Here is an 11,057-nt window from a genome sequence, read left to right on the forward strand (position 1 = left end):
ACTCGGTTAGTGCTTGGGAACTTGTCGATGCCTCTAGCTCCAGCATGCTATTTCCTTAAAATATTCATATCTGTAAGATACCTTGTTACAGGCCAACAATATGCAGAGCAACTCAAGAGTCTCACCTGCTCCTTAGTCTCAAGAGTTCTTAGCAGCCGTCCTTCTCTCAGCAAAAGCCCAGGCTGCTCAGGTGTACCGCAGCAGTGAAATCAGCTTGTTCTATATGGCTGGTACAGGATTAAACTGAAGAGGTGCAGCTGATGCAAATGAAAACAGCCTCTTTCCATTACTAACCTGGGAAATTACTCTTTTTCCAGTGGGCAACCAGTGTACAGTGAATAAGGAGGAATGTGATGAGCAGGAAGAAACATAATCTTTTCTTTCATCTTGATTCCCCTTTGGAAAGTGCAAAAGCTACTGAGGTGATTTGTTGCTCGGGATCCACTCCCATGTTTTTCAGAATGATTTAAAGCAGCAAAGTGGGGGTTGAATATAAATGTGCTCCTACTATCATCTTGAGACAGAACCTTCCTCAGATGTAAGCAGGCTTTGTTTCACATCTTAGCCATCATCTTCCTTAAGACAGCAAGCAACTCAATGCCTTGTAAAAGTTTTAATAGATCAGAAACCTGCACTAAGGTGCAAGCTCTGCTGGGCCACTGGAGAAACAATGATATTAATAGAATAAAACCCCTCCACCTCCTTCCTAATGAGGTGACTTCAGTAAGACTTGTAATCCTTATCTGGGCGATCAGTTTTAGGCATGTAAATATTTTCCCAGGGGTATAAGCCCCTTGCATGCCTGTGCATGACAGTAAGGGACTCACTGGGTCAGGGCCTGGGTGGTTGAGGTGTTCGCCACAGAGGCTTGGGAGAGAAGTTAAGGATGAGACTTGCAGGCAGCGTGCCAGCTCTTTCCAACCCTGAAATATCTCTTTTTCCCAGGAGGGGTAGAATCAGCCAATATCCCCAGGTGGGAACAAGCCTCATGGCTCTCCATGCACAGGGGTATAAACTGCAGTGCTCCTCCGTGTGATGGAAGGAACTGGTGAGCAACACGTGAACTCCGAGACTGGGCTGAATATTTCTATTTTTCCTTTATTAAAAAAGGCCACTGAAGTAATAGGATCACAGAATCCCAGGTTGGAAGTTGCCTCAGGGATCATGTGGTCCAACCTTTCTAGGCAAAGCACAACCTAGACAAGATGTCCCAGCATCCTATCCAGCCAAATCTTTAGTGTCTGACGTTGGGGAATCACCGCTTGACTGAAAAGGTTATTGCAGTAGTTGATTGTTCTCATTGTGAAAAATTTTCCTCTTGCATCCAGTCAGATTCTCCCCAGGCATAACTTGTACCCATCATCCCTGTTTTTTTCCATGTGACCCCTTGTAAAAAGGGTGTCTCTGTCTTCTTTGTAGCCACCCTTTACATACAGGAACATGGTGATAAGGTCTCCCCTGGGCCTTCTTTTCTTAAGGCTGAACAAGCTCAGCTCTCTCAACCTTTCCTCACGCATAGTCCATAATAAGATTCTCACAGACTTCAGTGGGTCTTGCAGGGAGCCCATACTTTCCTCCTTTACCTTTTTTTAAATCCTGTAATATTTATTCCAAAGAGGTTCAACCAAAGTACCAAAGTTTAATAGCAACATTTGGTTTCATGTGGGCATTTCTACCTGGAGCTCAGTAAAACTGATAACAACTTGCAGCAAGAAAACAGAAAAAAAAAGGACTTTCTGACTTCCTTATGTATCAGTGCTTTAAAAAACCCAAGTAATTTCTGCTTCACAAACATGCTGAATGAAATGCATGTCTCATTTATCACTTAAATAGTAATAACAGCGTCCGCTGCATGCTGCAGGCTGGATTCTGACATGGGTGGATTGACAGTGTTCACTCAGCGGAAGCAAAAAACAGATCAATAACAAAATGTAGCCTGGGGGGCTGGAGGTGTGACAAGTCAACCATGATTTCAGAGTCTTGCTGGGACCCTTATTAAACTCATTTGTACATTTGAAAACAACAGTTGCCTCGGTGGGTTAAAGGTAGCTGTGAGTATTGGTCTGAGGAAGGCTTGAATTCTGTTTGTGTCCCAGAGGAACACAGCTGCTTAAGAGCAGCCTGATGCTCTTTTGGTGGAAGAGCAAGCAGCAAATCTAAAACGTAAAATACTTAAAAGGCAAGGTTTTGTTTCATTTTGTTTCCTCTGCGTAACGGTTTATTTACCAGGGATGGTATGGATGAGCACTTTGTGAGGCAGGAAGGAAAATTATGTTTACCTGTCCTCTCCTTCTTCTCCTCCTCTCCACTTACTCCCCACTAAGTGATGGCAAAGAACCACCTGGGTGAAGGAAATAGTTTGTTCCTTCTCGATATTTTGCTGGAGGAAGTGATAATGAGAGAGTGCCTTGCCTTGTTTCCTGCCGAACCCAGGAGCTGCAGGACTGCAGAGGTGTCGGGAGAAAAAAATTTGCTCTCTTAGGGCAGCAGTGACTCAGGTTTCCACTTTCTCCCTTGTTAGGGCTGTGTCTCAGGTGTGCTGCTGGGCAAGTGACCATGCTTAGGCCATGGCTGCTGCCTTTTGCCAAGAGGTGTCCCTAAGGTGACAAGGTGAGTCACAGGTCTTAGAGAATTGCAGAATATCTCAAGTTGGAAGGGACCCATGTGGATCAATGAGTCCATATCCCTGCTCCTCACAGGGCTACCTAAAAGTAAACTATATGGCTAAAAGTGTGGCTCAGATGCTCCTTGAGCTTCGACAGGCTTGTTGCTGAGACCGTTACTTTCGGGAGCCTGTTCTGGTGGCCAAACTCTCAGTGGAGAACCTCTTCCTAATGTTCCATCTAAACTTCCCCAAACAGAGCTTCATTCCATTTCCACATGTCCTGTTGCTGGTCACCAGAGAGAAGACCATATAAATGTTTTGCTCATCTTTCAGGCTAGACAAGGAGGAGTGTCACTCATCTGAAGCTCAGCCAAGGTGACTTGGCTTCTAGGGTTGAACACTGGGTACATATTCTTATTTTCATTAGACCTCATCCCTGTGCAGGCAGAGGGCTGCAGGAAAGGGAATGTGAGGAAAGGCTGAGTGAGTTTGGGTTGTTCAGCCCAAAGGCTGAGTGAGTTTAGATTGTTCAGCCTGGAGAAGAAAAGGCTCCAGGGAGACCTTATTTTGGACCTTATTTCAGTTCTTAAAAGAGGCTTATGAGAAAGATGGAGAAGAGACTTTAGCGAGGCCTGTTGCAATATGACGAGGGGTTTTATTACACTAAAAGAGGGGATATTCAGGCTGGATGTGAGGAAAAGGTTCTTTACACTGAGGGTGGTAAAACACTGGCATAAGTTGTCCAGAGAGGTGGTGGATGCATCATCCCTGGAGACATCCAAGGCCAGGCTGGACATGGTTCTCAGCAACCTGATCCAGTTGAAGGCATCCCTGCTCATTTCAGGGGGTTTGGACTAGATGAGCTTTTGAAGGTCTCTACCAATATGAACTATGCCATGATTCTAGGAGCAGCTCAGGGAGATGCCGAAGCGCTGGCAGAGGCACTTGTGTGGGCTCATGTTCCTTGAATGAAAGCGTCTCACCCTTCTGGAAATGCTGCTGTAGTGTCTGACACTCAGCATGCTAAAACGAAACATGGGCTGCTCTGAAATGCCTCCCTCGAGCAGGCTGATGGGGAAGGGTGATGACCTCGCTTTCACATCCTGCTTTTTGCAATCACTTTTTTTCTTTCTTTTTTTTCAATGCACAAGAATAACGAGTGACTCTCAGTAAATAATTTACTCGGTATTAGCTCCTTGCTGGATGTCTTTGGAATAGGCTGCTCAGGGAAGTGGTGGAGTCGTCATTGCTGGAAGTGTTCACAAACCATGTAGACGAGGCCCTCAGTGGCATGTGTTAGTGGTGGCCTTGGCAGTGCTGGGGAACGGCTGGACATGATGATCTTGAAGGGCTTTTCCAACCTGGTTGATTCTATGATTCTAGCAGCATTTCAGTAAGGATCATTATGGGTAGAGTGGAAACTCACAGGGAGTAAGGTCTTTATATATGTCAATTAAGAGATGATTTTGCCTGTTTCTACCCAAGAAGGCACAACTCAGAAGTTGAAACACTCTGGGCAAAGCAGCTCCAACTGCTTATTATTTTTCAAAGTATGGGGTGATAGACATTGATCAGCCAAAAGGAAAGTCAATACAATTTGAATAGTGGGGTATGCATCTCTAAAAGCAGCTGGCAGGGATATGTCTGGGATGTGTGCATTAGCTGAAAGAAGTCTCTGCATTGTGGGAAGCTGCCTCCATAATGTGAGATGCTTCCTACACTTACGCAAGAAGGATCCTGCGAGTTCTTGCAGAACAGCATGGTTGTTTTCTGCTACCTGGAGCTGCAGAACCTCAATTAGCGGCGTCCCATCTGTAACATCTGTGACTCAAGATGAGCTGGACTGTGCACAGAAACCCATGGTTAGTGACTAAAGGGAAGTGAGAAGGATCTGGCTGTAAATTTTACAAAGTTTATTTTATATTTACTGAGACCACTTCAGAGTGCACACAGATACTGTTACAAAAGGTTACATTTGCAGAAGCACTTAATTCCGTAGGGTTTAGGTATTGATTTACGTTTGAGTCGCACAGTGTGAACTTTGAAAACATAGGGGAAAAATTCAACTAGGAGTATGACCTCAAAGATAAATAAATCAAATACAGGATAGCTTGAAGATGACCCAGAAAGGAGCACAACTGCTTTTGGTTTAAGGGAACAAATCTTTTAGAAAATAAAAAAATAAGTAGCAATTAGAAAAAGAGTTTATGGTCAGCAGTACATCACTCTGTGTAAATGTATAAATAGCTTATCCACACAGCGTTTAACTTGGAGAGATGGAAACTAAAAGGGAGGAAATGATAAGGAGAAACAGGCTTCACCCTAGTGGTGGAGTCATCAAATGTATTCTGGATACAGTGAGGAAATAGCACGAAGTGGCTTACTCCTAGTTTTTAGTGACTGTATAACAGGTTTGAATTGACATACAGAAGAACTCCCAGTGGTTGTTTTGGAACTTCCATGCGATTACAGATAAATAAGAATATATTCAGATCTGTATCTTCATATCTGCATACATAGAAATAGGATAATTGTATACTATATCCAAAGTCCATCATTATCTCTTACTGATAATCAGTTCCTTAATTCAAAGTATAGTTTAGTGTAGTGTATAGGAAGTCATAAGAGCTGAAAAGAAGAATAAAATGTGCTAAATACATTTTAACTCTTGATCTTACAATGGTGGAACTTAACAGCTGGAATATCTTCACCAAACAAATAAGTCCCATTTTCCTACTCGGGATTAAGGTAGATGGCAAACATGGTGCCATCTACCTTGTGCAATGTACACAGCTGAGAAGGAGCTCTTTTATAGAGAAGTCTTTAGAGTTCTACAGTTACGAAAGTAGTGAGTGCCGCAGCTTTATTACATACTATTCTGTGTATTTGTATCCCTATCCATTTCTGGTAAGTGAATGTTTTTGACATTACTAGAAATGTAAAATTCTCTCCAAATTTCACAAAGTTGTTCTCCATTTTCTTAACCCTTCTTTAGCTAAATTGAAGTAATGATTTTTTTTCCTGAGAGAGTTTGCACAATGGCATTTGCAGTATCTTATCTTACTTTTCACTTTATAGTGCTATCCTAGTGCTTTCTGTCCTTTTTCATCATACTAAAGGACAGTTACAAATAAGAAAGAACCATATTCAGTTAGATTTTTAAAAGCAAAGGAAAATCTTATTTTGCTACAGAAATAATCAAAGAGTTGTAGCAATCCAAGAAATGCAATATTCTCAGAACTCTGGACTGTTTCACAGATGAGGTGGGTGCATCTATATCTGTAAATCTTAGCTATCAGAATAGACGGATAGATGAATGGATGAAATTGGGCTATCTATAAATAGATAAATAGGGCTTATCCAGGTGTCACCTGGAAAGACATTAAAAGAGTAATCATCAAATCACTGAGTAATCACAAAGAAATTATCATCTTGCTTCCAGAATAATGCCTTGGTACTATTCGGAAGGCAGTTTATACAGGGAGCAACGAATGCTCATAAAGAACAGTGATGAACTGCATTTACTTATTATTTTCCTTTCCAAAGAATTCAGATTGGTTCATCCTGTTGGACACTGCCTGACTCTGTTACTTTATCACCAGCCTTAATTTCCCAAACCATGTTTCCTGGGTTGCTCCAGCTAGTAAGATATTTTCATCTTGATTATTTGAAGTGATCACAAACCAGTGCAAACATTATATTACAGGAAAATATTTAGTGGAAGAAGAAAATAATTTGCTGTTTAAATTGAATGTCTGCGTATTGAATAATAATCTTCTCTAGTAATTAGCTTTCAAAATGGAGCTAGTAAGATGGATAAAGTAACAAAGAAAAGATAATTTGTTCTGCCAACCTTCATGTGATTTTAATTTCCAGTATGTTATTGGAAGGAATATTTGGTGAGAGGGAATTTCTGAAGAATAATTCAGCAGGGCACGTATAAGACAGAAGAAAGAAATGTTCTCCTTTAAAACTGGCAAATTGTGTGTGGAAGGTTACCTTATTTTTCTTCATCTCTTCAATATAAACCATCTAAATATTTTCTTTCTGTCTTAGTGGAGTGAGAGGTGTTATCATTAAGATTACATGGCAGAGATTATAAATCTCCTCCTTTTACTTTTGCCAAACTTCAGAGTCACAGAGGTGAAACTTCCTGTGCTTAAGGTCTTGTGAAAGCTGTTTCCAGCATTAGTTGGGAATAGGTCAGAAGAATGCCATCAAATGGAGTTGCTTGTGCCCTCATCATCGAATTAATGAAACAGTCCTTGCTTTTGTGTCTGCTTAACATGTACATTTTGACATGAGAAATCATCACGTTTAGCTTGCAGTATACTAAACTGTTAACCCTTACAAAGATATTTTTCTCTTTTTATGGAAAGACTAAGTCAAGAACTACTTAGTGTAAATTAGCACGATTCCAGTTATTTTAATAAGGAAAGCAAACCTACTTCCCTCCCTTAATTATTTATACTGTAATATCCATTATAGCTATGAATATTGTAGAATTAATGATGCTTTTCTCATTTATATACCAGCAAAGGCATGATATACTGCCCAATATACCTAACTTAATTGGTATGGAGTGAATGTTGCTCCCTTTAAACAAAGGTAAACTTCTTGCTGTGTGATTTATTACAATATGTGGTGCGGCTCCTGATTGCGTGTAGGACCTCACTGACAAAGCATCATTTAACAAGAAGCCCCACATGTGGTTTACCTCAAAAAAGGGAACTTGTTCTCTGCCCAAATAATTCCAACCTTATGCTTCCAGTCTGCACCGAGCAAAGTACACGGCCAGCTAGAGAGTGAGCAAGCGTGCGTGTGCACGTGTGTGTGCAGGTGAGGAGAAGGGCTGGAAGAGGCAAAAGAGGGTTGCAATTGATTTGAACACAGCTGCTATGGGAAATGAAATTACTTCCTTTTCCTCAACAAACAGAAAGTTAAAGGCAAATTATTCCAAAAAACCACCCCAGTCATAATTATGAAATCTTCTAAACCGAATGCAAGCCTCTGACCCTCTCGGCGCCTCTGAAGTGCAGTGAATATTTTATGACTGTGAATAGCATTAATAGCATGTAAACCTCTCATGCACGCACACACACGCTATTCCTCAGAGGGAATCGGCTCTCGAGTGTACCAGACTCCGAGGCACTATTCCCATGCAGGAAGCCTGTGTGTTTATGGGTGTGTGTGAAGCAGTTTTCAGGCTGGAGGAAGAGCTGTCCATAGTCTCCCCGTGTTTGAAGAAGATGGGCATTTCATTGGAGAGTCTGGGCTAATTCAGATCTGTGCCAAGATGTCAGCAATCCTGGATTTTGATGCCCCGTACATGATGAATAATTTCATTAATCAAGCACTGGCTGTTTATTTCCATTAAGCAATAAGGGACTCTGAGAGTAGATTTTAGTTGAGCATTACTCTGCCTTTTTTTATTCCCTTAGACCTTGGCCTGATATAAAAATTGAGGTCAGTTGAAAGGCACGCACCGATTTCCACAAGCTTTGGATGGGACTCTGTAGGGACTGAACTGAATTACAGATACAGTGATAAGGAGTCCTGAATCCCTTTCACATGCCCCTGACCCTCAGAACAGAATCTGGCTCTACATGTTATGTTCATTAGCCATCTTACACCCCTGTGGGAAATCTTGGGGACTGAGAGGAAATAGGACATCAGTTCAGGAAATATGTGGGGCCAGAACAGAAAAGCTCTGTTAGATAGAGTGAATGCACTCTCTTTTGTAGGACAATTACAGTTATTTGCCTTGTAGAACAATTTCTTTACAGGTTCCTTTAAATGGTTAATTAAAGTGTAAATTAATACACTTAGCTTCTATTTATATAATTGAGGGGACGGCGCAGAAAAGAAAAAGGAAGATAAATAATGGAGTTAACAGTTTTATGAGGAAGGATGGTTTTGTGGTTAATGGAGACGGGAATCTCAGTTCTGCTTCTGCTCTGTTGCAGATACTCCAGATAAAGTACTGAATTACTCCGCTCTTGAAGATGGGTGTTGTAATCTTTGCTTTTCAGGTATTGTCTCTTTGGATTGTAACGTTTTAGTACACCTTCGGCTTTGGCTGAATGCTTGTAAAACCCAAGAAAATGCCAGCCGTTCTTGGGACCCCATCAAGAAACCTGCCATAGTCTTTTGATTTCCCTCTTCTGTAGGAAAATTAAGGGATTTAGGGGATCTTGTGGAGCCATTTTTTCAAAATATCTGTGGCCAGTGTAAAAGGGAGGAATCAGGAAGATTTATGCAGTCTCTTTTATACAGGAAAAAAGGAAAACTGTTCATCAGCTGCCTTTTACTGCTAGTTTGATGTGGTAAGGAGCAGGGCAGTCAGGCTGGACATGCCCTGGCTTTCTGACTGCTCTCTAGGCCAGGTTGGGGTTGATTATTTCCATTCTCACTTCCTTTTGCCAGTTTAACGGCTGTTTGTCATAGCCAGCTCCACTCCTTTGGAGTTCTCTCACCTTCTAGATGTTTTTTCCCACCTATTATGCTGCTTGTCTGGTTTTGATTTGGGACTGATATGATGTTAGAAATGAAAATGACGTGTCAAGCTACCAGGAGGAGATAGACACCTGGAAACCTGAGTAGTTTTTCTGTGTCTTACAGGAAATATCTCTGCTTACTTCTAAGATGCACATGAGTAAAACTTAGCTTATTCATGCCAGAGTTTTCTGGGGCTTGGATGTTTTGGGGTTTTTGGTTGGTTTTGGGAAGATTTTTTAATAATTTGCAAATAATTGTGTCATATCCAGTGTTCATCTGTGATGTTGAAACTGTTGTAACTCAGTGTGTGGCACTGGATGCTGTGTTATCTTGGCTCTGGTATTTTTAACAAGCTTTAACTTGTTTCCATTCCAAGAGGTCCATACTTCAGCTAAGGCAAGCCATGCAGAAGGGAACTGAATGGCTTTCGCTAGACCAAGTTGCTCTAAGCCCCATCCAGCTTGGCCTTGAATACTGCCAGGGATGGGGCAGCCACAGCTTCTCTGGGCAATCTGGAAAATGTCTTGCAAGCATACTTGTCTAAATGGTTTAGTATATTTGTCTAAATGGTTTAATATCCATACACAGTGAATGAGAAATAGAACCAGAGTTTAAATGCAGATGTTGTAGTGTGATGAGGCGGTGGAAAGAAATTAAGCCACGGAGCTGGACCTTGTCTCAGGGCACCCCAGGCCTTGTTATGAACTAAACATCACACCATGGCCTGGGGCAACTGGTACCTCTTAGCTTCTGCTCTCCTGTCTTCTTTTCTCCCACCTTGAGAAGTCCCCTGCTCTGAAAAACCGTGAGGTTGCGGATGCCCTTTCCTCTGACATAGACCAGCAAGGGCAGCACCATTAAGAGCTGAACCCTGAATGCTGTGGAGCAATCACTGTGGTTTTGTATGTAAGGGGGCAAGGGAAAACCTTCTGGTGGTGTTTGCAAGGATGTGCCTTGGGGTCTGGATATGAGTGCTAGGCAATACGCGGAAAAAGGCCATCTCTTGACCATAAATGCTGAATGTAAGACTGGTGCCAATTCCTTCCCATATGCTTAAGGATAGTCCAGGGTGTAATCAGGACATCTCTTTGACTGAATGGGAGAGCTAAGAGTTTTTACCCTGACTATTCAAAGACTAAGGTGTTACCCTGATTTCCTATATGTTTGTTAATTTGGTTGGTTTTGGAAGGACTGCAGAAATCTCTGTGGTTGTACTTGCCAGGTATGCATGGTTGTGGATAGGACCCAACAGTTGCTATGCATTAGATGAGGTGCTGCCTGTTCCAGCAGTTGCGAAGTACATAGGGTAAAAGTGATGGAGGAGGAAGTCTAAACCCCACCCCAGCTTATAGTTATTAGAGTTCTGACTACAAAAATAAATATAATTGAATACAAGTAAAAGGCTCAGAGCAGCTTTGGCTGCTGATTGTTTGCCCATATCAGCCAGATTTGTATTACACATGATTACAATGTAATAACTAGGCCAAATGCTTGAAGAACCAAAACCAATCCTGTATGGCTCAAAGCGATAATACCTTGATGGATTTTAGGAGAAGCAGTAGGAAGTCCCAGACACTTGTCTCCTCTATTGACTTGAGCATTAATTAATTTATGAGTGGGTTTCACATTTCCACATGGTGTTGCAGAACTACAGTAGAATTAATTACTTGGTAATCGGTGAGTCCCATTAGGTGAAACAATATGGACTTGTTCAGTAGCTTAAACATTATTCAGCATTAGCGTAGCAATTGTATACTCATTACAGTGATGATGCTTTTATTTAATATACCTTCAATTAGTTCTGGTTCATTTTGATCTCTACCTCAAAAAAAAACATTCAGTCAAGAGCTGACAAGAGCAGAATGATGAATATGCCAGGGCCAGCACTGCTCAGTCCTTCAAGGGTGCTGCACAGGCTACATGAAGGTGAACTTTAGAACTGTTTGCCTTAGGT

General features: G+C 41.7%; 1 long non-coding RNA gene across 1 annotated transcript in view; it reads left to right on the forward strand.

The window, feature by feature from the left end:
• The window catches only part of LOC130596027 (uncharacterized), a 179,441-nt gene extending 176,833 nt beyond the window's left edge, over positions 1-2,608 (forward strand). The window contains exon 3 of the long non-coding RNA XR_008971442.1: positions 2,522-2,608. This is a non-coding gene — a long non-coding RNA (uncharacterized LOC130596027). The remainder of the gene's footprint in view (positions 1-2,521) is intronic.
• Positions 2,609-11,057: the final 8,449 nt, after the last annotated feature.

The sequence above is a fragment of the Pezoporus wallicus genome, unplaced genomic scaffold, assembly GCF_028554395.1.
Source record: "Pezoporus wallicus isolate ANWC-B61680 ecotype Strahan unplaced genomic scaffold, APGP_CSIRO_Pwel_v1 contig_7553, whole genome shotgun sequence".
NCBI lineage: Eukaryota > Metazoa > Chordata > Aves > Psittaciformes > Psittacidae > Pezoporus > Pezoporus wallicus.